The sequence below is a fragment of the Ovis aries genome, chromosome X, assembly GCF_016772045.2.
Source record: "Ovis aries strain OAR_USU_Benz2616 breed Rambouillet chromosome X, ARS-UI_Ramb_v3.0, whole genome shotgun sequence".
NCBI lineage: Eukaryota > Metazoa > Chordata > Mammalia > Artiodactyla > Bovidae > Ovis > Ovis aries.
The window spans coordinates 99,642,267-99,669,911 of NC_056080.1; the positions used below are offsets into that span (position 1 = coordinate 99,642,267).

At 42.7% G+C, this 27,645-nt stretch overlaps 1 long non-coding RNA gene across 16 annotated transcripts in view; it reads right to left on the minus strand.

Moving 5' to 3' along the window:
* Positions 1-8,449: 8,449 nt before the first annotated feature.
* LOC105605573 (uncharacterized) overlaps positions 8,450-27,645 on the minus strand; it is a 29,810-nt gene continuing 10,614 nt past the window's right edge. For 3 of the 16 annotated variants that reach the window (XR_009598838.1, XR_009598833.1, XR_006058440.2), the window contains exon 5: positions 22,022-27,454. This is a non-coding gene — a long non-coding RNA (uncharacterized LOC105605573). Of the gene's footprint in view, positions 10,822-12,830; positions 13,065-13,626; positions 13,882-14,044; positions 14,232-22,021; positions 27,455-27,645 lie in introns of those variants that run through there. The other 13 variants (XR_009598834.1, XR_009598843.1, XR_009598842.1 and 10 more) reach the window with 11 other exon arrangements.

Sequence of the window (27,645 nt, forward strand, 5' to 3'; positions counted from 1 at the left end):
TTTACATGTAGCTGTCCAGTTGTCTGAGCACCATTTATTGAAGAGGCTGTCTTTGCCCCATTGCATATTCTTGCCTCCTTTCTCAAAACCAAGGTATCCATGGGTGTATGGGTTTATTCCTGGGTTTTCTACCTTGTTCAATTGGTCTATATTTCTGTTTCTGTGCCAGCACCATACTGTCTTGATAACTGTGGCTTTGTAGTATAACCTGAAGTCAGAAAACTTAATTCCTCCAGCTCCATTGTTCTTTCTCCAGACTGGTTTGGCTATTCAGGGTCTTTTGTGTTTCCAAATGAATTGTGAATTTTTTTGTTCTAGTTCTGTGAAAAATGCCATTGGTAGTTTGATCTGGATTGCATTAAATCTGTAGATTGCATTTGGTTGTATCGTCATTTTCATAATATTGAGTCTTCCTACCAAGGAGCATGGAATATCTCTCCATCTGTTTATGTCATCTTTGATTTCTTTTATTAGTGTCTATTCTTTCCTTAAGTAAGTTTATTCCTAGATACTTAATTCTTTTTGTTGCAATGGTGAATGGGATTGATTCCTTAATTGCTCTTTCTGATACTTCATTGTTAGTATAGAAATGCAAGTGATTACTGTGTACTGATTTTGTATCCTACAACTTTGCTAAATTCACTGATTAGCTCTAGTAATTTTCTTATACCATCTTTAGGGTTTTCTATGTACAGTATCACATCCTCTGCAAACAGTGAGAGCTTTAGTTCTTCTTTTCCAATCTGGATTCCATTTATTTCCTTTTCTTCTTTGATTGCTATAGCTAGGACTTCCAGAACTATGTTGAATAATAGTGGTGAAAGTGGACACCCTTGTCTTCTTCCTTATCTTAGGGGGAATGCTTTCCATTTTTCACCATTGAGAATAATGTTTGCTGTAGGCTAATTATATATGGCCTTTCCTATGTTGAGCTTGGTTCCTTCTAGGCACCTACCTTGAAGAATTTTAATCATAAATAGGTGCTGAATTTTGTCAAAGGCTTTTTCTGCATCTGTTGAGATGATCATATGGTTTTGATCTTTCAATTTATTAACATGGTGTATCACATTGATTGATTTCTGTATATTGAAGAATCCTTGCATCCCTGAAATAAACACAACTTGATCATGGTGTATGAGCTTTCTGATCTGTTGCTGAATTCTGTTTGCTAAAATTTTTGTTGACGATTTTAGCATCTATGCTCATCAGTGTTATTGGCCTGTAGTTTTCTTTTTTTGTGTTGCCTTTGTCTGGTTTCAGTATTTGGGTGGTGGTGGCCTCATAGAATGAATTTGGAAGTGTTCCTTCCTCTGCAATTGTTTGAAAGACTTTTAGAAGGATAGGCGTTAGCTATTCTTTAAATGTTTGATAGAATTCTCCTGTGAAGCCATCTGGTCCTGGGCTTTTGATTTTGGGGAGGTTTTTGATCACAGATTCAATTTTAGTGTTTGTCACTGGGTAGTTCATAATTTCTATTTCTTCCTGCTTCAGTCTTGGCAGATTGAACTTTTCTAAGAATCTGTCCATTTCTCCCAGGTTATCTATTTTATTGCCTTATAGTTGTACATAATAGTCCCTTATAATTCTTTATATTTCTGCATTCTGTTGTAACCACCCTTTTTCATTTCTAATTATGTTGCTTCGATTCTTCTCTCTTTTTTCCTTGATGAGACTGGCTAAGGGTTTGTAAATTTTATCTTCTCAAAAAAAGCTTTTAATTTTATTATTCTTTATTATTGTTTCTTTCATTTCTTTTTCATTTATTTCTGCTTGGATCTTTATGATTACTTTCCTTCTACTAATTTTTTTTCTTTCACTTTCCAGTTGCTTTAGGTGTAAAGTTAGCTTATCTGTTTGATGTTTTTCTAGTCTCTTGAGGTAGGCTTGTACTGCTAAAAACTTCCCTCTTAGTACTGTTTTTGCTGCATTACATAGGGTTTGAGTTGTCATGTTTTCATTGTCATTTGTTTCCAGAAATTGTTTTATTTTACTTTTGATTTCTTCAGTAACATCAATAACCTGTTAGTTATTTAGAAATGTGCTGTTTAATCTCCATGTGTTTGTGTTTCTTACAGTTTTTTTCTTGTAAATGATATATGGTCTCATAGCGTTGGGTCAGAGAAGATGCTTGATACAATTTCAATTTTCCTAAATTTACTGAGGTTTAATTTGTGGCTCAAGGTGGGGTCTATCATGGAAAATGTTCCACGTGCACTGGAGAAGAAGGTGTACTCTTCTGAATGTGGACGGAATGTCCTGAGGATATCAGTGAGATCCATCTCATCTAGTGTAGCATTTATGACTTGTGTTTCCTTATTTTCTGTTTTGATCATCTGTCCATTGGTGTGAGTATTAAAGTCTCCTACTATTATTGTGTTACTGTCAATTTCTCATTTTAAGTCTGTTATTGTTTGTCTCACGTATTGAGGTTGGGTGCATTGATATTTACAATTGTTATGTCTTCCTCTAGATTGATCCCTTGATCATTATGTAGTGTCCTTCCTTACCTCTTGTAATCTTTAATTTAAGGTCTATATTGTCTGATATGAGTGAGGATTGCTACTCCAGCTTTCTTTTGCTTCCCACTTGCATGGAATATATATTTCCATTCTCTCACTTTCAGTCTATATGTGTTTTTAGATCTGTAGGGGGTTTCTTGTAGACAGCTTCTTATAGACAGGTTTTCTCTGTTTCCATTCAGCCAGTCTGTGTCTTTTGGTTGGAGCATTTAATTCATTTAAAGTAATTATTGATATATATATGTATCTATTGCCATTTTTTAAAGTATTTGGGGTTGATTGTGTAGATCATTTTTCTTCTTTTGTATTTCTTTTTTTTAATTAATTTATTTATTTTTAACTTTACAATATTGTATTGGTTTTGCCATACACTGACATGAATCCGCCACGGGTGTACATGAGTTCCCAATCCTGAACCCCCCTCCCACCACCCTTTCCATATCATCTCTCTGGGTCATCCCCATGCACCAGCCCCAAGCATCCTGTATCCTGTAGCGAACCTAGACTGGCGATTCATTTCTTACATGATAGTATACATGTTTCTGAGTTTCTTTAACATTTGTTATAAAGCTGGTTTGGTGGTACTGAATTCTCTTAAGTTTTGCTTGTCTGAAGAGCTTTTTACTTCTCTATCAGTTTTGAATGAGATCCTTGCTCAGTACAGTAATCTTGGTTGTAGATTTTTCCCTTTCAGTACTTTAAATATATCCTGCCATTCCCTTCTGGCCTGCAGAGTTTCTGCTGAAAGATCAGCTGTGAAGCGTATGGGGTTTCCCTTGTATGTTACTTGCTGCTTCTCCCTTGCTGCTTTCAGTTTTCTTTCTTTGTGTTTAGTCTTTGTTAGCTGGATTAGTATGTGTCTTGCTGTGTTTCTCCTTGTGTTGATCATGTATGGGACTCTGCCTCTTGGACTTCATTGGCTATTTCCTTTCCCATGTTGGGGAAATTTTAAACTATATTCTCTTCAAAAATCTTCTTATACCCTTTCTTTTCCTCTTCTTCTTCTCAGTTCAGTTCAGTTCAGTCACTCAGTCGTGTCCGACTCTTTGCGACCCCATGAATTGCAGCATGCCAGGCCTCCCTGTCCATCACCATCTTCTGGAGTTCACTCAGACTCACGTCCATCGAGTCTGTGATGCCATCCAGCCATCTTATCCTGGGTCATCCCCTTCTCTTCCTGCCCCCAATCCCTCCCAGCATCAGAGTCTTTTCCAATGAGTCAACTCTTCTCATGAGGTGGCCAAAGTGCTGGAGTTTCAGCTTTAGCATCATTCCTTCCAAAGAAATCCCGGGGTTGATCTCCTTCAGAATGGACTGGTTGGATCTCCTTGCAGTCCAAGGGACTCTCAAGAGTCTTCTCCAAAACCACAGTTCAAAAGCACCAATTCTTCGGCGTTCAGCCTTCTTCACAGTCCAACTCTCACATCCATACATGACCACTGGAAAAACCATAGCCTTCACTAGACGGACCTTAGTCAGCAAAGTAATGTCTCTGCTTTTGAATATACTATCTAGGTTGGTCATAACTTTTCTTCCAAGGAGTAAGCATCTTTTAATTTCATGGTTGCAATCACCATCTGCAGTGATTCTGGAGCCCAAAATAATAAAGACTGACACTGTTTCCACTGTTTCCCGTCTATTTCCCATGAAGTGATGGGACCAGATGCCATGATCTTCGTTTTCTGAATGTTGAGCTTTAAGCCAACTCTTTCACTCTCCTCTTTCACTTTCATCAAGAGGCTTTTTAGTTCCTCTTCACTTTCTGCCATAAGGGTGGTGTCACCTGCATATCTGAGGTTATTGATATTTCTCCTGGCAATCTTGATTCCAGCTTGTGTTTCTTCCAGTCCAGCATTTCTCATGATGTCCTCCACATATAAGTTAAATAAGCAGGGTGACAATATACAGCCTTGACGTACTCCTTTTCCTATTTGGAACCAGTCTGTTGTTCCATGTCCAGTTCTAACTGTTGCTTCCTGACCTGCATATAGGTTTCTCAAGAGGCAGGTCAGGTGGTCTGGTATTCCCATCTCTTTCAGAATTTTCCACAGTTTCTTGTGATCCACACAGTCAAAGGCTTTGGCATAGTAAATAAAGCAGAAAGAGATGTTTTTCTGGAACTCTCTTGCTCTTTCCATGATCCAGCGGATGTTGGCAATTTGATCTCTGGTTCCTGTGCCTTTTCTAAAACCAGCTTGAACATCAGGAAGTTCACGGCTCATGTATTGCTGAAGCCTGGCTTGGAGAATTTTGAGCATTACTTTACTAGCATGTGAGATGAGTGCAATTGTGCATTAGTTTGAGCATTCTTTGGCATTGCCTTTCTTTGGGATTGGAATGAAAACTGAGCTTTTCCAGTCCTGTGGCCACTGCTGAGTTTTCCAAATTTGCTGGCATATTGAGTGCAGCACTTACAGCATCATCTTTCAGGATTTGAAACAGCTCAACTGGAATTCCATCACCTCCACTAGCTTTGTTCGTAGTGATGCTTTCTTTCTAAGGCCCACTTGACTTCACATTCCAAGATGTCTGGCTCTAGATTAGTGATCACATCAGCATGATTATCTGGGTCATGAAGATCTTTTTTGTACAGTTCTTCCGTGTATTCTTGCCACCTCTTCTTAATATCTTCTGCTTCTGTTAGGTCCATACCATTTCTGTCCTTTATTGAGCCCATCTTTGCATGAAATGTTCCCTTGGTATCTCTAATTTTCGTGAAGAGATCTTTAGTCTTTCCCATTCTGTTGTTTTCCTCTATTTCTTTGCATTGATCGCTGAAGAAGGCTTTCTTATCTCTTCTTGCTATTCTTTGGAACTCTGCATTCAGATGCTTCTTCTTCTGGGACACCTATAATTCGAATGTTGGTGTGTTTTGATATGGTCGCAGAGGTCTCTGAAACTGTCCTCAGATCTTTTTACTTTATTCTTCTCTTCAGAAGTTATTTCCACAATTTGATATTCCACCTCACTGATTTGTTCTTCTGCCTCAGATAGTCTGCTATTGATTCCTTCTAGAGTATTTTTAATCTCAGTAATTGTGTTGTTTGTCTCTGTGCGCTTATTCTTTAATTCTTCTAGGTCTTTGTTAATTGATTCTTGCATTTTCTCTATTTTGTTTTCATAGTTTTTGATCTTTACTATCATTATTTTGAATTTTCAGGTAATTTTCCTATTTCCTCTTCAATTATCTGGACTTCTGTTTCTAGTTTGTTCCTTCATTTGTGCCATATTTTTCTGCCTTTTCACTTTCTTTAAGTTATTGTGTTTGCAGTCTTCTTTTCACAGGCTTCAAGGAAAGTTCCTTGAAGAAGGTTTTTCTTCCTTTTGGTCTCTGCCCCCCTAAGGTTGGTCCAGTGGTTGTGTTAGCTTTGTATAGGGTGACATTTGTGCTGAATTTTTGTTTGTTTGCTTGTTTTTCCTCTGATGGGAAAGGCTGAGCAAGGTGGTCCTCCTGTCTGATGACGATTGGGATAGTATTTTTGTTTTCTTTGTTGTTTAGATGAGGCATCCTGCACAGGGTGCTATTGGTGGTTGGGTGATGCTGGGTCTGGTATTCAAGTGGTTTCCTTTGTGTGAGTTCTCACTATTTGATACCTCTAGGGTTAGTTCTCTCATAGCCTAGGGTCTTGGAGTCAGTGCTCCGAATCCAAAGGTTCAGGGTTTGAACTCTGGTCAAGAACGAGGATTCCACAAGTGGTTTGTTATGGCATTAAGGGAGAGGAAAACAAATATCCAAATAGAAAAACCAAAGATGAACCCCAGAGAAATTGCAGTTACAAAATCAAGCAAATAATAATTAAAATAATGGAATATACATATATACATATAAACCTATGAGCAAAGTGAAAACAGTTCAACAAAAAATAAAGTACAGTAGATTGATCTGGCGAACAAAAGCTATCAAAAATATATTTATCTGTTAAGAACAAAACTTACTTAAGCACACACTGGAAAACAAAACAAAAGCAAGGTTGCAAGTGGGGAATAAAGCAATGAAAACAAAACCAACACGTATGTTGACAGGAGAGGAAAGAAAGAAAAGAAAGAAAGAATAGATATGCAAACTTAAATAAAGTTAGATGAAGAAGATTTATATACATTAAAACTTAACTGCAAGGGGAAAAGATCAGTAGGAAAGGCAACCGAAGGGATAAATGTTGAAAATAATAGGCTTAAAAATTAAAATAAAAAATAGAGAAAAGAAAAAAAAAAGAGGAAAATTCTACAGAACAGCAAATGCCCAACATAGAGGTAGAGATTTATGACAACAATAAAAAATGTGACTGGGTAAACAGGAAAAAAAAGGTTAAAATTTAATTGGATTTCTTAGTGCCAATAAATTTGACAACTAAAACAGAAGGGGAAAAAATCCAAAAGAATATATAGAACAACAACAACAAAAGAGAATAAATGTTTTTCTTGAGTCACTGTTGTCAGAGTCCTTTCCTGAGCTAGAATCACAGTCCACCTTACCTTCCTAAGATGCCCTCCAACACTGTACTGATCTCTGGACCTGCTGTGGGGGCTTCTCAGGTTCTAATCTGGTCCTATGCCTGTGTGTTCTTGCCTCTAATGTCCACAGCTATGAGGGCTAGTGCATTTTCTTTTGAGGGAGCTCTCAATGTCCTTTTATATATTCCATAGACAGAGTCAGCTTAGTCGATCATCTGAATATAATCGGAAACTTTTACAGCTGGTGGGAAGGTGTTGGTTCTTCTTCCTTAGCCACACTGCCCCTGGCTTTCAATTGTTTTATTTCCACCTCTACATGTGGGTCATCCACTAGGGTTTAGCCCCTGAGGCTGCCCTGGAGGGCTTAGATTTGCCCCTGTTAAGATCAGGTGTGGAAGTGATGCAGCTGCTTGGGTCACAGGGGTTCTGGCAGCACCAGACACTCAGGGGGTTGGCAGCTAGGGCAGCAGGAAATATATTTCTCTAGAAAGGTATGGAAACCAGTACTGGCCAATACACGCCAGCATTCTTGCCTGGGGAACTCCCTCTCTGACAGAGAAGCCTGGCAGGCCACATTCTACACGGTGGCAAAGAGTAGGACAGAACAGACATGATCGTGCATACATAAACACAAGATTTTTTTGTTTTTGTTTTTTGTCTGTGGCAGCTCTCCCTTGGTGAGAGTTGAGGGTGAAGGTGGTGCAGCTGCTTGGCTTTCAGGGACTCCGGTACCACCAAGTGTTCAGGGAAATGACTGCCTCCATGGCAGGAATTATGGCCCTATCAGAGTCTTTTTTCGAGCCTCTTGTAGGTGGTGATCAGAATGCCTCTTTGGCCAGTCTTTCTCTGGAGATTCGCCCGTTCAGCTACTTAGAGAGGTCTCTTCATTTTGAGTTGTTGCTGTTGTGTTTTTTTTTTTTTTTAAGTGCCAGTCAAAGGCAAAAACTTCAGCCATTCAGTTACCTGTTCGATTGAGTTCATTTATACTCTGGTAATGAGTAATACATAGTGAATAATTCGTAATACTCAAAGGACTGAACTCTAACACAAATTGCACCAGGAGCTTATTGTGTGCTTCCAGGTTTTTGTTCCCATGACTTCTGATGTTTTCCAGAACCATGCTGGGCAACTGCTCATTTCCTCACCCTCAGCCGGGATAGGAGATACACCCCCCCCCCACACACACACACACACACACATATGATATCCAGATAAGAATCTGTCATCTTCATGACATGGCCAGAAGGGTCACTTCTCCCAGGAAGATGTCAGATTACCTATCATCTTTCTTATCTTAATGAAGCGAGAACTTCAATTCCAGCCTGAGACTCCTCCCCCTGCCACACAAAACCTCTCATCAATGCCCAGAATACTGAGCCCAGAGTCCCACTCGGTACTTGGTGTGATGCACATACCGAGCCACATCATCATCAGTCGTGCCTGGAGTCATCACAATGAAAAACATGTATAACAGGACCTTTTCCATCATACACATTTTATTGAAAATCAAGGTTTTACAAATTTCAAACATTTTACATAATCGACTGTTCCTGTCTGATATGAGTGGAAGAGTACATCTTTCACTTGCCAAGACTGGTAAGATCAACATAGCAACTGAAATTGTCTGTAAAAAAGGCCTCTGGTTATTTTCCCTACTGCAAAAGACCACAGAGAACTCGCCACAAGGACAGAGGTATTGGTAAAATATGACCGAGCTATAGGGTGAACAGTGGCTCCTACTTATTCCTTTTCCTTGAGGAACCAATGGAACAAGTTCCACTAAAGGAAGTTCCCTGTTGCCTGAGTTTGGCCCAGGGTGTGGCAGTCACAATCTGTGGGGGACAGACACCTGTGGGGAACTGGTATCTCATGCAAGGGTGTTGCAGGAGAAATACAAAGTAACATAAGGTGAGGGAAGGCAGCAACTCCGGAGGATTACAGAGTCCACAGAAGCAAGAGGTTTCCTTCTCAGAACTCTCTCAGGTTATGTTATTATGCAACAGTATGAAACATTATAAACAACATTAAACAGTGTACAGAAAGAGTAGCAGTAGGAAAATCATCTCCTGGCAGAGAGGCCCACAGTTCACTAGAAAAATGAAATGTGATGACCTGATCCCAATATTAATGCCTCACAGCCAATATAGGTCCACATTCACTCACTTCAACCTATTTCAATCTGATGTGTATGTCAGAAGCTTACACTATTTCATACTTTAATAAAACCTTATTACACAAAAGCCTCAGTGGTCAGGCCTCATCACTGGCCACGAATTGAATTCCTCTCCCCCGGAAGCCAAGAACCTCCCATTCTATCCCGGCTCAACAACAACTTTTCTCCTTGGGCCACACAAGCCTGACACAAGCCAGTGCTACCTTACCACCTGGACCCAATATTTCCTATGACACATGCTTTAGGAAAGTCTGACTTGGGCCAGAATCAGAATCAGAAACCCCACATTTCCTAGCTAATTTACCACCCAGACTCAACATTTTCCCAATGTTGCTGTGGCACAGAACTTTGATTCAGGCCAGAAGTAACTTATACCCCTGACCCAACATTTCTCATGCTTCTTGCAGTAGGGAAGCCTGGCTCGGGCAAGAGCCTATTTAACACCTGGACCCAACATTTCCCATGACCCTCACTTTAGTGAAGTCTGACTAAGGCCAGAGCTGACTTACTACCCCGACCAAACATTTCTGATGCCCTTTATGGCACAGAAGTTTGACCCAGGTCGGAGAAGACTTAACAACCGAACCTAACATTTCCCATGACCCTTGCTTTAGAGAAGTCTGACTCAGGCCAGAGCTACCATAGGCCTGGAACCCCCATTTCCTAGGCCATTTGCAACACAGAAGTCTGTTTCAGACCAGAGCTAACTTACCACCCAACCCAACTTTCCACAAGCCCATGGTACACAGAATTCTGACAACAAGGCCACAGCCAATTTTTGCCCTGGAGCCAACATTCACCATGCCCACATGCTGCCACTACCACTTTGGGCATTCTTTAGGACTTTTGCAACCACCTGTGATGCCTGAGCTTTGAAGGAAGTAGTGTCTGGCTGGTATATCAGTAAAACATACCAAGCATAGCTGTTGATTTTCAGGTGTCTCTTTAGGATGCACAGGGACATCTCAACAGGAGAACTGAGCACAGCCAAGTACAATCAACTTCAATGGGCACCTCCCCAGAGACTCCCTCAGATTACTCTTCCAGGCCACAGTATAGGACCAGCAGTGTCCTCCTTTCCTCTGCTGCTATTCACAGCCTAAGGCAGTGATCATAGTGAAGCAGGAACACAAGAACTTTTCTAACATTGATATTCAAAAGTCTGAGGAATGCTGTAAAGTACAGTAAAGCCCCCATTATGAAAGTCTCACCTGTACCAGAAGGTAATCTATTCTCATGTCTCACTCAAGAATGTGCATTTCTATCATCGGTCCCCATGCTCTTCCCATCCCAGGCAGGGACAGGGATATGGAAAGGGAAGAAAACACTTCTTTTAATACAAGAAGCTTCTCATATCTTTCAAACCACAGTCCCTTGTCCTTAATCATTATCAGCAGCTGCATCCAGTGCTGCTCTTCTCCATTGTCTGGCCACCTGTAACCAGCAGGCCTCTGAAGGAGGAAAAGTGAAGTCACTCAGTCGTGTCTGACTCTGCGACCCCATGGACTGTAGCCTATCATGCTCCTCCGTCCATGGGCTTTTCCAGGCAAGAGTACTGGAGTGGGTTGCCATTTCCTTCTCCATCTGAAGGAGGGACCATGGTCTATATGCCATTCCATCTTTCCTGATCAGAGAGGCTCCTGCCCTGGTGTGATGCTGTAATTTCTATAAGCTTCTCTGTAAAAGAAGAAACAATCAAACTGGCTAACCAATCAGCCATGAAATCCATTTAGTTCAACATTTATTCTCCCCAATTTGGGGAGCATTTTCCTTACCAGTAGTTTCTACTACTATAAAAACACTCCAGGTATTTCTTGAATTCCTACTATTGCATTCCAGTCTGCTACAATGAAAAGAATATTTTTCAGGGGTGTTAGTTCTAGAAGTTGGTGTAGGTCTTCATAGAACCGTTCAACTTCAGCTTCTTCAGCATTATTGGTTGGGGCATAGACTTGGATTACTGTGATATTGAACGGTTTGCCTTGGAAATGAACAGAGATCATTCTGTTGTTTTTGAGACTGCATCCAAGTATGCCTTTCAGACTCTTCCGTTGACTCTGATGGCTACTCCACTTCATCTAAGGGAATCTTGCCCACAGTAGTAGATATAAAGGTCATCTGATTAAATTTCAATCCATTCACCCATTCCACACCATTTTAGTTCACTGATTCCTAAAATGTCGATGTTCATACACACCATCTCCTGTTTGACCCTTTCCAATTTGCCTAGATTCAAGGATCTAACATTCCAGGTTCCTTTGCAATACTGCTCTTCACAGCATCAGATTTTACTTTCATCACCAGTTATGTACACAACTGGGTGTTGTTTTTGCTTTTTCTCCGTCTCTTCATTCTTTCTGGAGTTAGTTCTCCACTGATCTCCAGTAGCATATTGGGCACCTACTGACCTGGAGAGTTCATCTTTCAGTGTCCTATATTTTTGCCTTTTTATACTGTTCATGGCGATCTCAAGACAAGAATACTGAAGTGGTTTGCCATTCCCTTCTCCAGTGCACCACACTTTGCCAGAACTCTCCACCATGACCCATCCATCTTGGGTGGCCCAACACGGCATGGCTCATAGTTTCATTGAGTTAAAAATGTCTATGGTTCATGTGATCAGATTGGTTGGTTTTCTTTGACTGTGTTTTTCAGTCTGTCTGCCCTCTGATGGAGAACAATAAGAGGCTTATAGAAGCTTCCCGATGGGACTGACTGAGGGGGAAACTGGGTCTTTTTCTGATGGGTAAGGCCGTAATCAGTAAATCTTTAATCCAATTTTCTGTTGAAGGGTGGGGCTGTGTTCCCTCCCTGCATGGGACCTTTTGGAGGAGGTCACATTATCTTCATTGCCTCCACCATAGTTTGGCCTCAGGTCAAATAACAGGCAGGGAACATAGCCCTGGCCTTCAACATTTTTTACAAGTAGTACTCAAATCACAGGATTTGAGAAGATTAGGAAATAAACTAATGAAAAGAACAGAGGATAGTTCTTACTTCCATTACTCTTCATATCAGTGGCGGTTGTAGTGGTTTTCTTATTAGTATCATCACCACCAAAGCCATCATCATTTCCAGTAGGCTAACATGCATCTCAAACTGACTGCTGCTATCCTGCTGAAACTAGTGTCTGCATAGAACAGGAAACCAGTATAAAAAAGAAAGATACCCTGTTTCAAAGGCTGTGCATTCAAGTGCCCAATATATCCCATTTCTCTGTCATCCACATAAATCAGAGGCAAGCATGAGGTTGAAAAATAACATATTTGGAAGACCTTGTAGTACATTACGGAGAAGGCAATGGCACCCCACTCCAGTACTCTTGCCTGGAAAATCCCATGGATGGAAGAGCCTGGTAGGCTGCAGTCCATGGAGTCGCTAAGAGTCAGACACAACTGAGCGACTTCACTTTCACTTTTCACTTTCATGAATCGGAGAAGGAAATGGCAACCCACTCCAGTGTTTTTGCCTGGAGAACCCCAGGGATGGGGGAGCCTGGTGGGCTGCCGTCTATGGGGTCGCACAGAGTCGGACACAACTGAAGTGACTTAGCAGCAGCAGTAGTACATTACAATTCCCACTCAAAAGAAAACATTCATCAAATACAAGGCTCAGGATGCTAAGTGACAAGGCAGGCCTAGGGATCAACACCTGGAATAGCACAGAGGAGCCAGGTCACATCTTACCTGTACTGAGTAGTGTCCCCTTGTCTTTTTAAAGAGTGTTCCAGTTCTTGAGTGAGATAAGTTCTTGCTGTCAATCGGCCAATACGCTTTTTGAATGCTCTGCCTTGTGGCTGCTTCCTATGATGAAAATAGTCAGCAGAAGTAACCATGAAAAAATTCACTAAGACCTTTCCCACAGACCCTCCAATGAAGAGACTCAGGACGACTGTGATGTGATGGGCAGTCGGCACAAGCCTGTGGGGAAAGGAGAGAAGGGGCCACCGTCATTGATAAGTTTCACAACTCTTTTGACTAGCAGATCAGCCAGGCTTGGTGACCATCATGTCTCTTGGCGAAGGAACACTGGTTAGGAGAAAGCTTTTTCTCCGTATTATACGTTTCAGTTTGTTACTGCATGAGGAATCCACAAAGACACCCATCATCCAAGGATTAGAAGTATTTTAACCCGTTACAGGTATAAACCAAAAGAGTTTGAATGTCAGTGTGCTGGGCAAAGGCCACACACTCTGTATTCCCAACAAGGAAATGTGCAATTTGAATGTGGGTGGGTGAAATTCAGGTTCTATGATGCCAGCTTCTGACTGAAACTTGTAGCACTAACAAAGCAGGGGAACCAAAGTTATCTATAGAGACTAAATGTTAGAAGGCTCTCTGAGGATATTTTAAATAATGCACATTTCTATTGAACATTTTCCCCTCTGCTTTCAGATGAGCTAATGACCTCACCTGAATGTTGATAAATAAATCAACACTCAGAAAAGAAGTGACATTATATAGAAAAAGAAAGAGCAGAGACCTTTCTGGCACTGCCAGGTAACAGGCACCCGGCACCCTTTGGCCTGCATAGGGTTCACACCGTGGAAAGTCCTCCCAGTTGCAAATGCGAAGCCGTGTCAGCCTCCACGTGAGGTGTCCAAGTTGACCAGAGCAGAACATCGCTCCCAGCAAGGATAAGCCTGGTGTCCCGGGCTGCCTCTTGCATCACAGCAGGACTAAAGATATGTGGTTTGCAACAAGATGCTTCAGTAACTCCTGAGGTAACTCAGTGGCCCTGTGAAAGGAAACAAGCATGGGAAACGATGGCAAAGTTAAAGAGCTGGGGCAGAAAAAGGAAACAGTGGCCAAAAAAGGAGTTGACCGAAATATCATCCCTTTCTGCTCCAATAGGTGGATTCATGAAATGGGGGACTACATTTCTTGAGCACCATCTGTACCTTAGGTCTTTAACAAAGGTTATGACACTTGACTCTCACAGCATCCAAAACAGCATGCTAGATATCCCATTGTGCAAAGGAGGAGAGATTGGAGCTGAAATATGATTGTAAGAGAGCCTAGAGACTTTCAGACTCAGATACTGGACGCCGTTTGTGGATGAAACACTATGTATGGTCCCAGCAATATCTGCAAGCAAACAAACAGCCTAGAATTACTGGAAGGGTGAAAATTTGAAGGAGTATTGACTCCTGACTTGACAATTACTTCCACTATATTCCCAGGATCCTTATCACATGTGGAAGGGGTCTGGGAAACCACCATTGACCACCATGTGCTTGGTCCACAAGTCCCATTTTACCCTTTTTTATAGACAGAAATGTTTTCAATTACCTTCAGATCCATATTGTCATACTAGGAAAAAAGGTACCCAAGCAGAACAAATTCTGCATTCATGAGGTTTATTTTCAACAGGACAGTCCAGTCCATCTCGCTGCTGCCAGCTAGTGTGAGAGTTTCCAACCAGAATAAAAACAAAGATCAACTCTCTGATGGTACACTGTCGAAATCATTTGATTTTGGTAACTGACATTATAAAAGTCAATGTGTCTGCAACAGAGGCACCAATAATGAACAGAGGAACATGATTAAGGACTGAAAAAAGATACCACTGTCTTCTTTAATGCACTGATTCCATTAACAGTTTCTACCACATAATTACCAAGCCATGTCCAGGGAGACACCTTGACATTGTTCTCTTAGAGGCCCAGGAAATACATTTTGATGCCATCTTCAATTATGCTACAGGTGACAGGGAAGGAGTCCTACCCTCTGCCCAGCAAATTTGGCCCACATAACATAGCTTGCTCTTATTTGTCTAGTTGACCAGGTAGGTTGGTTCCAGATCCACTCTTTACTTGACAGTCCCCTAGGCTGACTAGTACAGGACTTTTCTATCACAGGTCCTGAAAGAGATCTGCAAGTAGATTGCCTGTGGGTAGACTGAGTAGCACAGCTGCAGGAAATTTAAGTAACACGGAATGCATTTAGGTGGGTATCTGGGGCAAACACCCCATTTCCCTTATGTAGAGAAGCTTCCAAAACCATTGAACTCAGGAACCCAATCATGTTACCTCTGCCCATTAGACTAGGCCAAATGTTATGAAATGTAACATAAGACAGAGACTGATCTTCGGAAGTATGGCTGCCCCTTCAAAATGAACTAGTGGTTCATCCTGCTTAAACCAAACATCACACAGTAATTATGGAACATTACAGTGAAATGCTATAACACTTGTTTGAAGAAGGACAGTCTCAGAGAACACCTTTTTCTTTTTCTTTTCTCAGAGCTTGGGCCAGTGGACAGTTTGATGCCAGTCACTATTGTTAAACAAGGGGTAAAAATCCAATCGGAACAATTTTTTCATTTATATGCAAAGAAGATAATGAAAACATTTACAGAAATCTTATGAAACAGTTTAGGACCCATATTTAACTAGGTTAAATGATAACAAAATTGCAATTTTTCAGCAAAACAAAATCCCAAATTCTGTAAATGGGAGACATAGTAAGATGAAATGAATCCAGTGTCATAACACATCAAAGACTGTCACGTGATTACATTCTGCATTTATAAATCAAGACTGTTCCCCAGTGTTTATTCTTAAGGAGGTTTATGAAGAGGGAATAACACCAGAATATAAACAAAATAACTCTATCAAACAAGAAATTATAATACAAAATAAAACATAATCAGAAGTGAAGTTCATTTCCTCTAAATTGAAATTTGCACAAAACCATTTAAAGAAAATTCTGGGGAGCCCCAGGAGCAAACATAATTGAATTCAGTGGGATGAACATGTAAAATGAAGATGTTACGAGCGTGGAAAAGGCAATGGCACCCCACTCCAGTACTCTTGCCTGGAAAACCCCATGGACGGAGGAGCCTGGTGGGCTGCAGTCCATGGGGTCGCTGGGAGTCAGACACGACTGAGTGACTTCATTTTCACTTTTCACTTTCATGCATTGGAGAAGGAAATGGCAACCCACTCCAGTGTTCTTGCCAGGAAAACCCCAGGGACGGGGGAGCCTGGTGGGCTGCCGTCTCTGGGGTCGCACAGAGTCGGACACGATTGAAGCGACTTAGCAGCAGCAGCAGCCGCAGCAGCAATAGCGTGGAATGTTGACTGACAAGAGGAGCTCATGCACATCCACCATGACTGTGTAAACTCAAGCACCCAGCCAGTCCATTCAATTCAGAATATACCCACTGAAAATATATTTATTTGAAGAGTAGTTGTGAAACACGACCAAGATCACACGTAAGCAAAGTCAAACGATTGCAATGCCCTGAAAAGGCCCACACCATTATAATGTATAATAAAAGGAAAAGGACAACACTGGGTGCTTGATTCCCTCCTGGGTTTGAGAGAAAACAACAGGCAAAGAGACTGCTATTTTCTTATTTGCAACCAGCAAACATCACCAAATTTTTTAAGGGCATTTTGTGCTTGATAGAACGATCTTAAACACAAAATGCAAAACAGCCTTCAAAGGTGACTGAAGACCATATCCAGGGTCCCTGAACGAGCCCTGAGACAATCAAGCCATCTGTTTACTCAGTTTTCACGTTAAAATTCTCAGAATCTGTGTTCTGTTTTAAGGCAACACGTGAAGAAGACCATTCCAAAAGTTAACAAAGAAATGATATTAAACTTAGAGCCATGTTGTTAAATAAAACACAAAACACCAAGGCAGCCAAGGGTCGTCAGCTGTCATAACACGGCATGCACTCCCTCAGAGACTTTGTTGTTTCATGTGGAAAATAACAGAAACACGCTCAATGGTTAAAAAAGGTCACAAAAATAGCCCAGATCAACATTTGAACCAATACCCGGCAACGATATATCCAGCCCAAACTCCCTACAACACAAGGCAGAATCAGTCCAATTGTGACCAATGGTCATCTGATTGTCCACCACCCTCTCACCACTCAGCCTCACTTCCCTCGCTTCAGCCACAAACACTACAAAACAGTAACACCATTAATGGGAAAGGTATCTTCAAGACACACGATTAAACCAAGAAAATCTTCAAGGTTCATCAGGCTGTTATAATACGGCCCAACACCAAACCAGGAAGTGCCTGAGAGACCTTCTGTGCCATCCACCCAAGAGCCTCCAGACATGTCTGTCAAGGGGTCCTTTAGGACACTCCATCTACCCGACTCTTCAAATCCTATCACAGCAAAATTCGAATAAAGTAACGAAAATGTATGCTTTTGAGATCTCAGGAAAGGAAGCCACCGTGTTAAATCCTAACCAAAGAGAACGGTCGATGGAAACCCCACAGGACAATCCAGACAGTAGGGAGCTTAGTCTCGCCCTTACTCACATGCTAGGGCTTCTTCTGCAATGATTCCATGGCCCCACCTCCCAACGTCGTCATTGGTGGGCCTGCAATGATTGACGGAGAGACTGGGCATTCCTCTCAGGTAGGTCTACTAGTGGGAAACTGTCCGTTGTCCAAGGCCCAGATGTAGTAATAAAATCTCTGCTCGTATTCCTATCTCTTCCTGTATCTGTGTCCATCCCTCAATGCCTAGCTCTACTGTTAGGTCTTTGCCCAGATCTTTTGCTTTGTTTCTTGTCATCTTAGATTTTGGAAATTTGCATGTTCAGTTTAACCAGGTCAACTACATCCCCCTGCAGGAAGCCATCCAAACTTTACTCCTTTCAGGCATAATGTGACTTGTTCATATTAGATATGGACTTGGAGATATACCAGAGCAGAGATGCAGGGGAATTGTTTATGAGCTCTGGGATCAGACAGTACTGGGCTGGGCACTGTGTGAAGGAGCCAGTGTTTGCACTTGGAAATTTGGCAAGTCAGTTCAGGTTGCAGACATTTTGGGAAGACCAGGGAACACTGACAACAAGCTAATTCATAGAAGCTTCCTAGGATTCAGTTCAGTTCAGTTCAGTCACTCAGTCATGTCCGACTCTTTGTGAACCCATGAATTGAAGCACACCAGGCCTCCCTGTCCATCACCAACTCCCGGAGTCCACTCAGACTCACGTCCATCGAGTCGGTGATGCCATCCAGCCATCTCATCCTCTGTCACCCCCTTCCCCTCCTGCCCCCAATCCCTCCCAGCATCAGAGTCTTTTCCAATGAGTCAACTCTTCGCATGAGGTGGCCAACGTACTGGAGTTTCAGCTTTAGCATCATCCCTTCCAAAGAAATCCCAGGGCTGATCTCCTTCAGAATGGACTGGTTGGATCTCCTTGCAGTCCAAAGGACTCTCAAGAGTCTTCTCCAACACCACAGTTTAAAAGTGTCAATTCTTCGGTGCTCAGCCTTCTTCATAGTCCAACTCTCACATCCATACATGACCACTGGAAAAACCATAGCCTTGACTAGACGGACCTTAGTCGGCAAAGTAATGTCTCTGCTTTTGAATATGCTACCTAGGTTGGCCATAACTTTCCTTCCAAGGAGTAAGCGTCTTTTAATTTCATGGCTGCAGTCACCATCTTGGTACCACCCTTCTCAGGATTTTCATATCCTTTCCTGCTTTTCTATCTGTGAAAATCTTGTCCTCCCTACAAGGCCCAGTCATAAATCACTTCTCTACCTCTTTTCCTGAATTCATGTTCCCACCTCAATGACAAGAAGTTATTTCTCCTGTTGCTATAGGAGGAAACATACGAGGACGTCAATATCTCTGCTCCAAAGGTCGCTAAACCTCACAGTTATTTAGAGTGAGACTGGAAGCCCACTTCTTTCCTCCTGCTAAGAGACCTCTGCTGCTGCTGCTACTGCTACTAAATCGCTTCAGTCGTGTCCGACTCTGTGTGACCCCATAGATAGCAGCCTACCAGGCTCCCCGTCCCTGGGATTCTCCAGGCAAGAACACTGGAGTGGATTGCCATTTCCTTCTCCAATCCATGAAAGTGAAAAGTGAAAGTGAAGTCGCTCAGTCATGTCCGACTCAGTGACCCCATGGACTGCAGCCCACCAGGCTCCTCTGCCCATTTGATTTTCCAGGCAAGAGTACTAGAGTGGGGTGACATTGAGAGACCTCTGCCATTGTACCAACAAGAAGGTGCAGCTCCCCTAGGCTTGACTACCTTGAGTGTTTAACTCATCTGCACTCTACAGATTGTGCAGACCACATAGACCCTGGCTTCCTTAGCTGGACTGCATGGTCGCAATTTGCACAGTGCTCCTAGAAAAGATGATCTAATGCTATCACTGTCCTTCCCATGGAAAAGGTCATCTAGAAGGGTCTTTGAGGCTTCATGGTGTGAACAGTGTTATGCAGCACTCCATGATGTTGCGTTAACCACTGTGATGGCTAATTTTAGGTGACAACTCAACTGGTAATATAACATCCAAATTGATCATTATTTCTGGTTGTAACTGTTAGGGTGTTTCTGGATGAGATGAGCATTTGAATCAGTGACTTAGCAGAACAGAAGGCTTTCCCCAGTGTGGGTGGGCATCATCCTATCCGTTGAAGGCCCAAATGGAACAAAAAGCAGAAAAAAGAAGACTATTTCCCCTTTTTCCTATCTCATTGCTTGAGATAGAACATTTCTATTCATTTTTCACTTCTTTTAAAACAGGATGCACACCACCAGAACCCCTGATTCACAGGCCTTCAGACTGGGACAGAATTATATCACTGGCTTTCCTGGCTTTACAACTTGCAGAAAGGAGATTGTATAATTTCTCATTCCTCTAAATAGGAATACATTCCTCCAAATAAACCTTCTTCATATATATACACATGTAGGAATACCTATATATGTATATATACATACATACACATACATACATATAAATATAGAAATAAAATGTCTCATTGGTTCTGTTTCTTTGAATAACTCTGACTGATAAACCTGAATATTGCAGACAGCTGCTCTTGTTAGATTCGGCTGCATAGACCTCAAATAGAACTTGGAAGAAACAGCAAAATCAAATACATGAAAGTTCATTCCAAACTATGCATGAGGATATTAAGATACCAGAAACAGCCAGATATTGCCCCAGAGGAGTTTTTCTTCCACTAGAGATTAGATGCTTCTTAACAAGCCCAGAGAAAGCTTACAGGTGAGCTCTTCCAAATCTTGGGTTGTTGGGTGAGACTTTGATACGATCCTGAGGGCAGGAGAGTTGTTGCAGGCCATGTCCAGTAATCCGAAAGAATGATTAATCCACATGGGGAGGCACAACAAGGAAGATTGGGGCCTTTGATGTGAATCCTGTCTTAGGATCTGCCAAGTCTTTCTGATGTGCTACTAGGCTTGTCTCTCTGACTGTCATCATCAGATGCATATATATGCTGGACCCTCTCAATCCCTGGCATCTGTTGACCACTACCACACAGGTCCTATCTGTCAGATCACCATTGTCTCCTCAATCTGTAGTCACTATTCATTCCTTTTTGTGTGTGTGTATGTGTGTGTGCACCATGCAGCTTGTGGGCTCTTATTTCCCCAACCAGGGATCAAACCTGGGCCCACAGCAGTAAAAGCACTGAGTTTTAGCCACTAGATCGCCAGGAAAGTCTTGCCATTCATTGTTGTCTCATTTATACTTCATTCCACATTTATAGTCTGTCTGCAGAAATAATGACCTCTCATCTATTGTGTACAGTACACGGGTTTTAGGTATGCTGTTTGGATTCATACCACAATTACTAATCCTACCAGGTGAATATCCTTCATTGTTTTTTTGCCTCAGTTTCCTAATCAGTAGAGTGAGGACACTAATAACAACTATATCACCAGGCTACCATAACCCTTAGTGAGTTCATGCAAAGCATTCAGACCAGTGCCTTACAGTCCTGAATATTCACTGGAAGGACTGATGGTGAAGCTGAAACTGCAATTCTTTGGCCACCAGATGTAAAGAATGAACTCACTAGAAAAGACCCTGATGCTGGGAAAGATTGAAGGTGGGAAGAGAAGAGGCCAACAGAGGATGAGATGGCTGGATGGCATCACTGACTCAACGGATATGAGTCTGAGTGAACTCCGGGAGTTGGTGATGGACAGGGAAGCCTGGCATGCTGCAGTCCATGGGGTCACAAAGAGTCAGACACAACTGAACGACTGAACTGAACTGAACTAACACACACTAAGCTTTCGTGTAAAGTTAACTAGTACTGTTACTTTAACACCATGCATGTCTCTGGTCAAATACACCCTCCTTTCTGGAGACTTTATTATGCTAGCTTCACCAACAAGAGTCTAATTTCTCTGATTATTTTTCTACTTACCATTCATGTAACATAACCCACATCTTAGCAACATTGGCCAGTTTGACAGTTGTTTTGTTCCACAATTATTACTTTCATCTATGTTAATGTCTTTGTTGACTTATTAACTCTTGTACATGTCTTCATGTATATGTCTTGTTCTTACCATTTTTACCACCAGTTTCCAATTCATCAGCTAAATAGCTCATTTTGTTCCCTGATAAAATATAGCTCTATATCAGCATAATACATATGAAGATTAAATAGCACATAAGGAGACACTGAAATAGTACCTTTCATTAGGAGATCCCCAGTGATATTCCCCACTGAGAATGTCATAAACCCATTGTCTACTAATTGCTTTGGCAGAAGGCACAGTGTGGGTGGTATCTGACTGAGGAATTGGCAAAAATGTACAGAACATTTAGTTGACCATATAAGGCCTCTCTGTTGAAACATGTATATTATCATATGTGAAACAGATCATCAGTCCAGGTTCAATGCATGAGACAAGTTGCTCAGGGCTGGTGCACTGGGATGACCCTGTGGGACGGGATGGGGAGGCAGGTGGGAGGGGGGTTCAGGATGGGGAACACATGTATACCCATGGCTGATTCATGTCAATGTATGGAAAAACCCACAACAATATTGTGAAGTAATTAGCCTCAAATTAAAATAAATAACTTTTTTAATGAAAAAAATGAAAAGATGCAACAAGCTGAAATGTGTGTTTAATGAGAGTGGACATAGAATATGGGAGAGAGAGGAAGTGGTTTAAAGGATTAAATTGGAGCAAGTGCACAGGAACAGGAATGTGAAAGAACATGGTCTTCTCAGGGAAGAACACATATTTGGTCCTCATGGGAGAAGACAGTCAATGATATAACCTGCAAAAGATGAAGGGCAAAAAGATAAGTGGTCCAAGGCAAAGAACCATGTGTTGGATGTGGTAAACTCCATGGAGATCCAATTTGCTTTTCAAATCTACCATTTGCGTATCAATGTGCAGAACAGATCAAAAGAGAAGGTCAGCAGAAAAGGGAGATTGAGTATCCATGGCCGCCTCCCTCCAACATCCCGTCAGACTTACACGTGGACGAGCACACCATGTCTGCTGCCGTGTGGAACAGGGCCTGGCTGTGGAAGCGAGCGTGGAAGGCAAGGTCCATGGTATCACTGGAGAAGCAGTATAAGCAACCATGAACCACATGATAAACAGGTCAAGCCTGTCGGGACCATCTTGAAGAGCCAAATGACCACCTCCCTGGCCGCCTGCAGCAATGCTTGAATCCAAGTGTCAGATGCATTTTGAGTTCCAGCAGCCATGCACGGGGCCCCCAAGCTATTGGAAACCCCTCATGGAGCCCTCCAAGAGCCCCTGAGCCAGGCTTCTGCCCTACTTCTCTAAGCCAGGCTCTAGCCTAAGCGTTCACCACCTGGCTGAGGGCTGGCCTCCAGATATCCTAGGGGATCTGCCTGCCTAGACCATGCATCTCGTACTTCCTTTTGTGGGCCTGGCACAGCCCCACCTCCTGGCATCTCTTCCTAGGGCCAGGTGTGGGCCTGTGCCCAAATTTTGGGTGCTCCTCCTTCTACCAAGGTGGTGAGTGTCCACACTGAAGTAGTCTGCATCAGGGCTTCTGCATGCACAGACACACACACACAAATGCACACACACACTGACAAAACATCACTCACATTATCAACTTTATGTGTTGAAACCTCCTGCAAAGATGTCTCCCAAACTCAATCTACCCATGAACAAAATGAAAGCGCCTGTTTCACTGCATTCTGAATGTTATTTTCTAACCATCATTGTACATCTTATAGGGAAAAGGCGCGTCTTAAATTCTTTGGTTTGACTGTTTTGAACAATACCTGGGGGCAGACTGAAAAGCATTTGAATGAAAATTATACCGGATATTCACTGCATTTATGGAATGATTCTCTGTGGATTGCCTGATCAAGAACGTGGCCCATCTATCAGTTGGTCAGGGTAAGGGTGTCGTTGGTAAACCCAGACTTGTGTCTGGTTTCTGTAGTGATGGCATTCCGGCTTAGCAGTGTAACCTTAACCTGTGAAGTTTAGTGTAACTGTGGATTGTGAGTGTTAGCGTTGCCTCCCTCGCCCTTCCCCTCATGAGATGGGCTCCATGCTGCCACAACATAGGGCTGGACCAGGGTACACAAATTGCTGTGGGTTGTCTTCTGGCACGTGGTTCAGTCACTGAGAATACATCTATAGCTGGAAGAGTAATAGCTTCCCCAAATTGATCCATATCACTTGTCCCAATCAGAAGAGAAACTCAGACCACACATAGCAGGAAACAGACCTTCATGTCGGTGCCACTGCAGCTGGAGACTAAGAGGAAAGCGAAGCCTGTATCCCTAGCCTGTGTCCCTGGGATACAGAGAGATGGAAAGATAGATCGCTGGAGGGATATAGAGACAGGAAGCAGAATGGGGAGGCAGGAAGAAGGCTGAGAGGACACCAGCGCTAGAAGCAAAACACAGACTAGCCTGCATTTGCCTCTGTCTGGAGGAGAATTGTGCCCTAGGGGCTTCCAAGGTAGTTACAACCTTTGCAGTCTGAGTCCACCCTTCCTCCAAGCCCGAGCAGAATCACACTGTGCCAGGGGATCCATCCTGAATGTCATGAGATGACCACCAGTCAGTCCAACAGTACTGGCACTAAGGTGCTCCAAGCCTTTCTAGTCTTGGCATTCCTGCGGTGGTGAAAGAACAAAAAGCAAAAAAGGAACCCAGAATGGGCAGCTCCCTACTCATCCTTTATTCCTATAATCTTCCTGTCAGCCACTCATTTCTCTCCAAGGTGAGACTACATTTAAGGGAAAAGGAGAGTAGAAGGAGGCAGTGACCCCTGCTCTCTGAATGTGTGTGTGTGTGTGTGTGTGTGTGTGTGTGTGTGTGTAAGAGGCAAGTGAGCCTTAGCGATTTATGAGATCCCTGACATCCAGCAAAATAACAGAGTTCTAAAGGTGCACACCTGTTCCACAAGCTATGTGTACTGCTACATGAATGTGCCTGTGCATTGAGACCATACTTCTGAGTGTCAGGATATCCAGTGTTTCCCTTAAGATTCCATGGCATCATCACATATTTCCTCATATCAGTATTTATGAGGGAGACACATACAGCTTGGCCCAGAAAAAGCCCTCAATAAATGGAAAAAATTATGCACACTCAAGTCTTCCCCAAGTTCAAATTTCTTTGGTCTCCTATAAAACAGAAAACATGTCCACTGATTAATTCTGTAATTCATACCTGCTTATCCTGTATTCAGAGTACAGGGGAGAAGTAGACCCACCCCCTCCAACATCCAAATCTCAGCATGTTTCACTCTTACCTGCTGACTTGGACTTGCATAGTTAAGTCAGGTAGCTCACATCTTAATGGATAAGTCATTCTTTAACACGAGTAGATCATAATACTGAGACAAAGAAAGAAATTTCAGCTGAAATGACTGTATAGAAGATCTTCTTCGATCTCCACATACTGCGGAACCCCTAGGACAGGAGGTCACACATTGCAGCTTTGGGGTCCCCTAGACACTGATCACAAGATGTGAGTAGCTGACACCTGCAGCCTATAAGATCTATATGAGAAATTGGGGAGAGACCCGAGCCCACCACCCAGCGAGCAGATCTTCAATCAGGACAGCCTGGGACAGTCTTGCTTTCTTTCCCCCAGGAGCCCGATTTCAATGAGCACAAGGTTTTAATGACCTCCCTAGCCCTCAATGTCTCTGGCCGTTCCCGCACCCAAGTTGCACCGCCTCACTCCAAGGCCGCGTGAGCCTTGTGCGTGCACAAATATGCCATGTCGGACGCCATATGGAACAGGGTGTACCTGTAGATGTGCGCATGGAAGGCAAGGACAATGGCCTCACCCGAGGAGCAGTATGGCAACCACCCACCCCATTCGGATAAGGCCAACACCTGTCTGGACCACCTGGAGGAGAGAAATGAGTACCTCACTGGCCACCTCTCAGAGTGCTTGAATCTAACTAGTAGACTCACCTTGAGTTCCAGGAGCTGCTCAGGGAGGCCCAAAGGAATTAGCAGTCCATACTAGACCCCTCCAAGGTCCTAGAGCCAGGCCTCAACCTTGCTTCCCTGAGCCAGGCTCTAGCCTGAGCCCCCACGACCTGACTTGGGGCTGGACTGCAGATGTCCTGGGGGATCTACCTGCCTAGGCCCTCTTTCTGGTACTTCCCTTCACCTGCCTGGCATACCCCACCTCATGGCATTCCCATCTTCGGCCAGGTGTGTACATGTGATTCACCCAACTTGCTTGCCTGCCCAACTCCTCGATGCTCCCCCCTCTGCCTACGTTCTTTAGGCAGATTGAAGCGTTATTTTAAAATTGTCTGGAATTACTATTCCCGCACCATGTTGCCATTTGAATGGCTATTTCATAAAATGTCGGCATGCTCAGCTCCACAAAGAGTTTTTAAATTTACTATTAGAAATTTTATGCAATGTGTGTAGAGTTTTAATTTTTTTAAAGCACTAGTAAAGACAAAAGCTTTAGCCACTCAGTTACCTTTCCAAATCTGTTCATCCATACTCTGGTAATGAGTGACATGTAGTGAACAATTCCTAATACTCAAAGGACTGGATTCTAATACAAATTGGACCAGGAGCTTATTGTGTGCTTCCAGGTTTTTGTTCCCATGACTTCTGATGTTCTCCAGAACCATGCTGGGCCATTCCTCGTATCCTCAACCTTAGAAGGAATAGGACATACACCCTCCACATACACACAATATCCAGGTATGCACGGGGAGATCTTCAGTTCTGGTCTCAAGAACCCTCCACCTGCCACCCACCACCTCTCATCAATGCCCAGATTACTGAGCCCGGAGTCCCACTCAGTACCTGTTGTGACGCACAGGCAGAGCCACATCTTCATCAATGCTGCCTGGAGTCATCACAAACAATAACATCTACAGCGAGAGCATTTCCATCATACAAATTTTATTGAAACACAACACTGTACAAATTAAAAATATTTTACACAATCGTCTGTTGCTCTCTGACATGAGTGGTAAAGTACATCTTCCATTTGCCAAGACTGGTGAGATCAGCATAGCAACTGAAACTGTCTATAAACAACACCTGTGGTTGTATTCCCTACTGCAAAGGCCCACAGAGAACTCACCACAAGAACACAGGTTTTGGTAAAATATAATTGAACTGGAGGGTGAACAATGACTCTTACATAATCCTTTTCCTTGAGGTACCTTGGGACAAGTTCTACTGAAGGTAGTTCCCTGTGGCCTGAGTTTGGCCCTGAGTGCAGCAATCACAATTTGTGGGTGACAGACACCTGCAGGGACCTGGTATCTCACATTAGGGTATGGCAGGGCAAATATAAAGTTACATAAGAAAAATGGTTTAATTTTCCCACTGAAAACTGACAGTAGTCCTTCACCCCTCCTTTCATTTTAGAGGGTTAACTTTGGAAAACATGTCAGTTCTTTCTCTGCCTCTTTATATGTGTGGAAATCTTTTAAAAAGCTCAGTAAGCCTCTTGCCATCTTGACAACTGAGGAATGCTCCTTTAAGGACCCAACAGGAAAATCCATGCAAAGAGGGGTGCTAGGTAGGAGAGAGTCAGACACGATTGAGAGACTGAACTGAACTGAACTGAGGTAGGAGAGAACAACTTAAGCAGTTGAAACAGAGACTTCTGGACACTCAGGGTAAGAAATGACCATCAAAGCAATGACCAAGAGTAAATAAAGCTAAATAAAAGTAAATAAAGCTCCAGGAGAAAACCATGAAAAAGTGATGAAAGGCAGCATCTCAGTAGGATTACAGCATGTGCAGAAACAAGAGGTGTTTCTTCTCAGAACTCCCTCAGGTTATGTTATTATGCAACAGTATAAAACATTATTAATAACATTAAACAGTGCACAGAACGAGCAGCGGTAGCAAAATCATCTCCTGGCAGAGAGACCCACAATCCACTAGGAAAATGAAATGTGAAGACCTGATCCCAATATTAATGCCTCACCTTCAGTACAGGTCCACATTCACTCACTTCACAGTTATCCATGTGCTTTACTATCTTCTATGTCACAGTTATGGCCACCCAATAGTAGTGAGAGGGAACTGGGCTAGGAGACAGGAGACAGGGCCCTGAACCCACAATGTCTGCCACATATTTCACACCAAAGATCCTTGCCCTTCCACTGTCAGTCTTTCCTTATACTCTCAGAGCATCCTCCTCATACCCTTGCTGGGCCCAAATTTCCCTAATCAAGAGGAAGCAGAAGCCTGAAATAGGGGAACCATTGGACCATTTTCC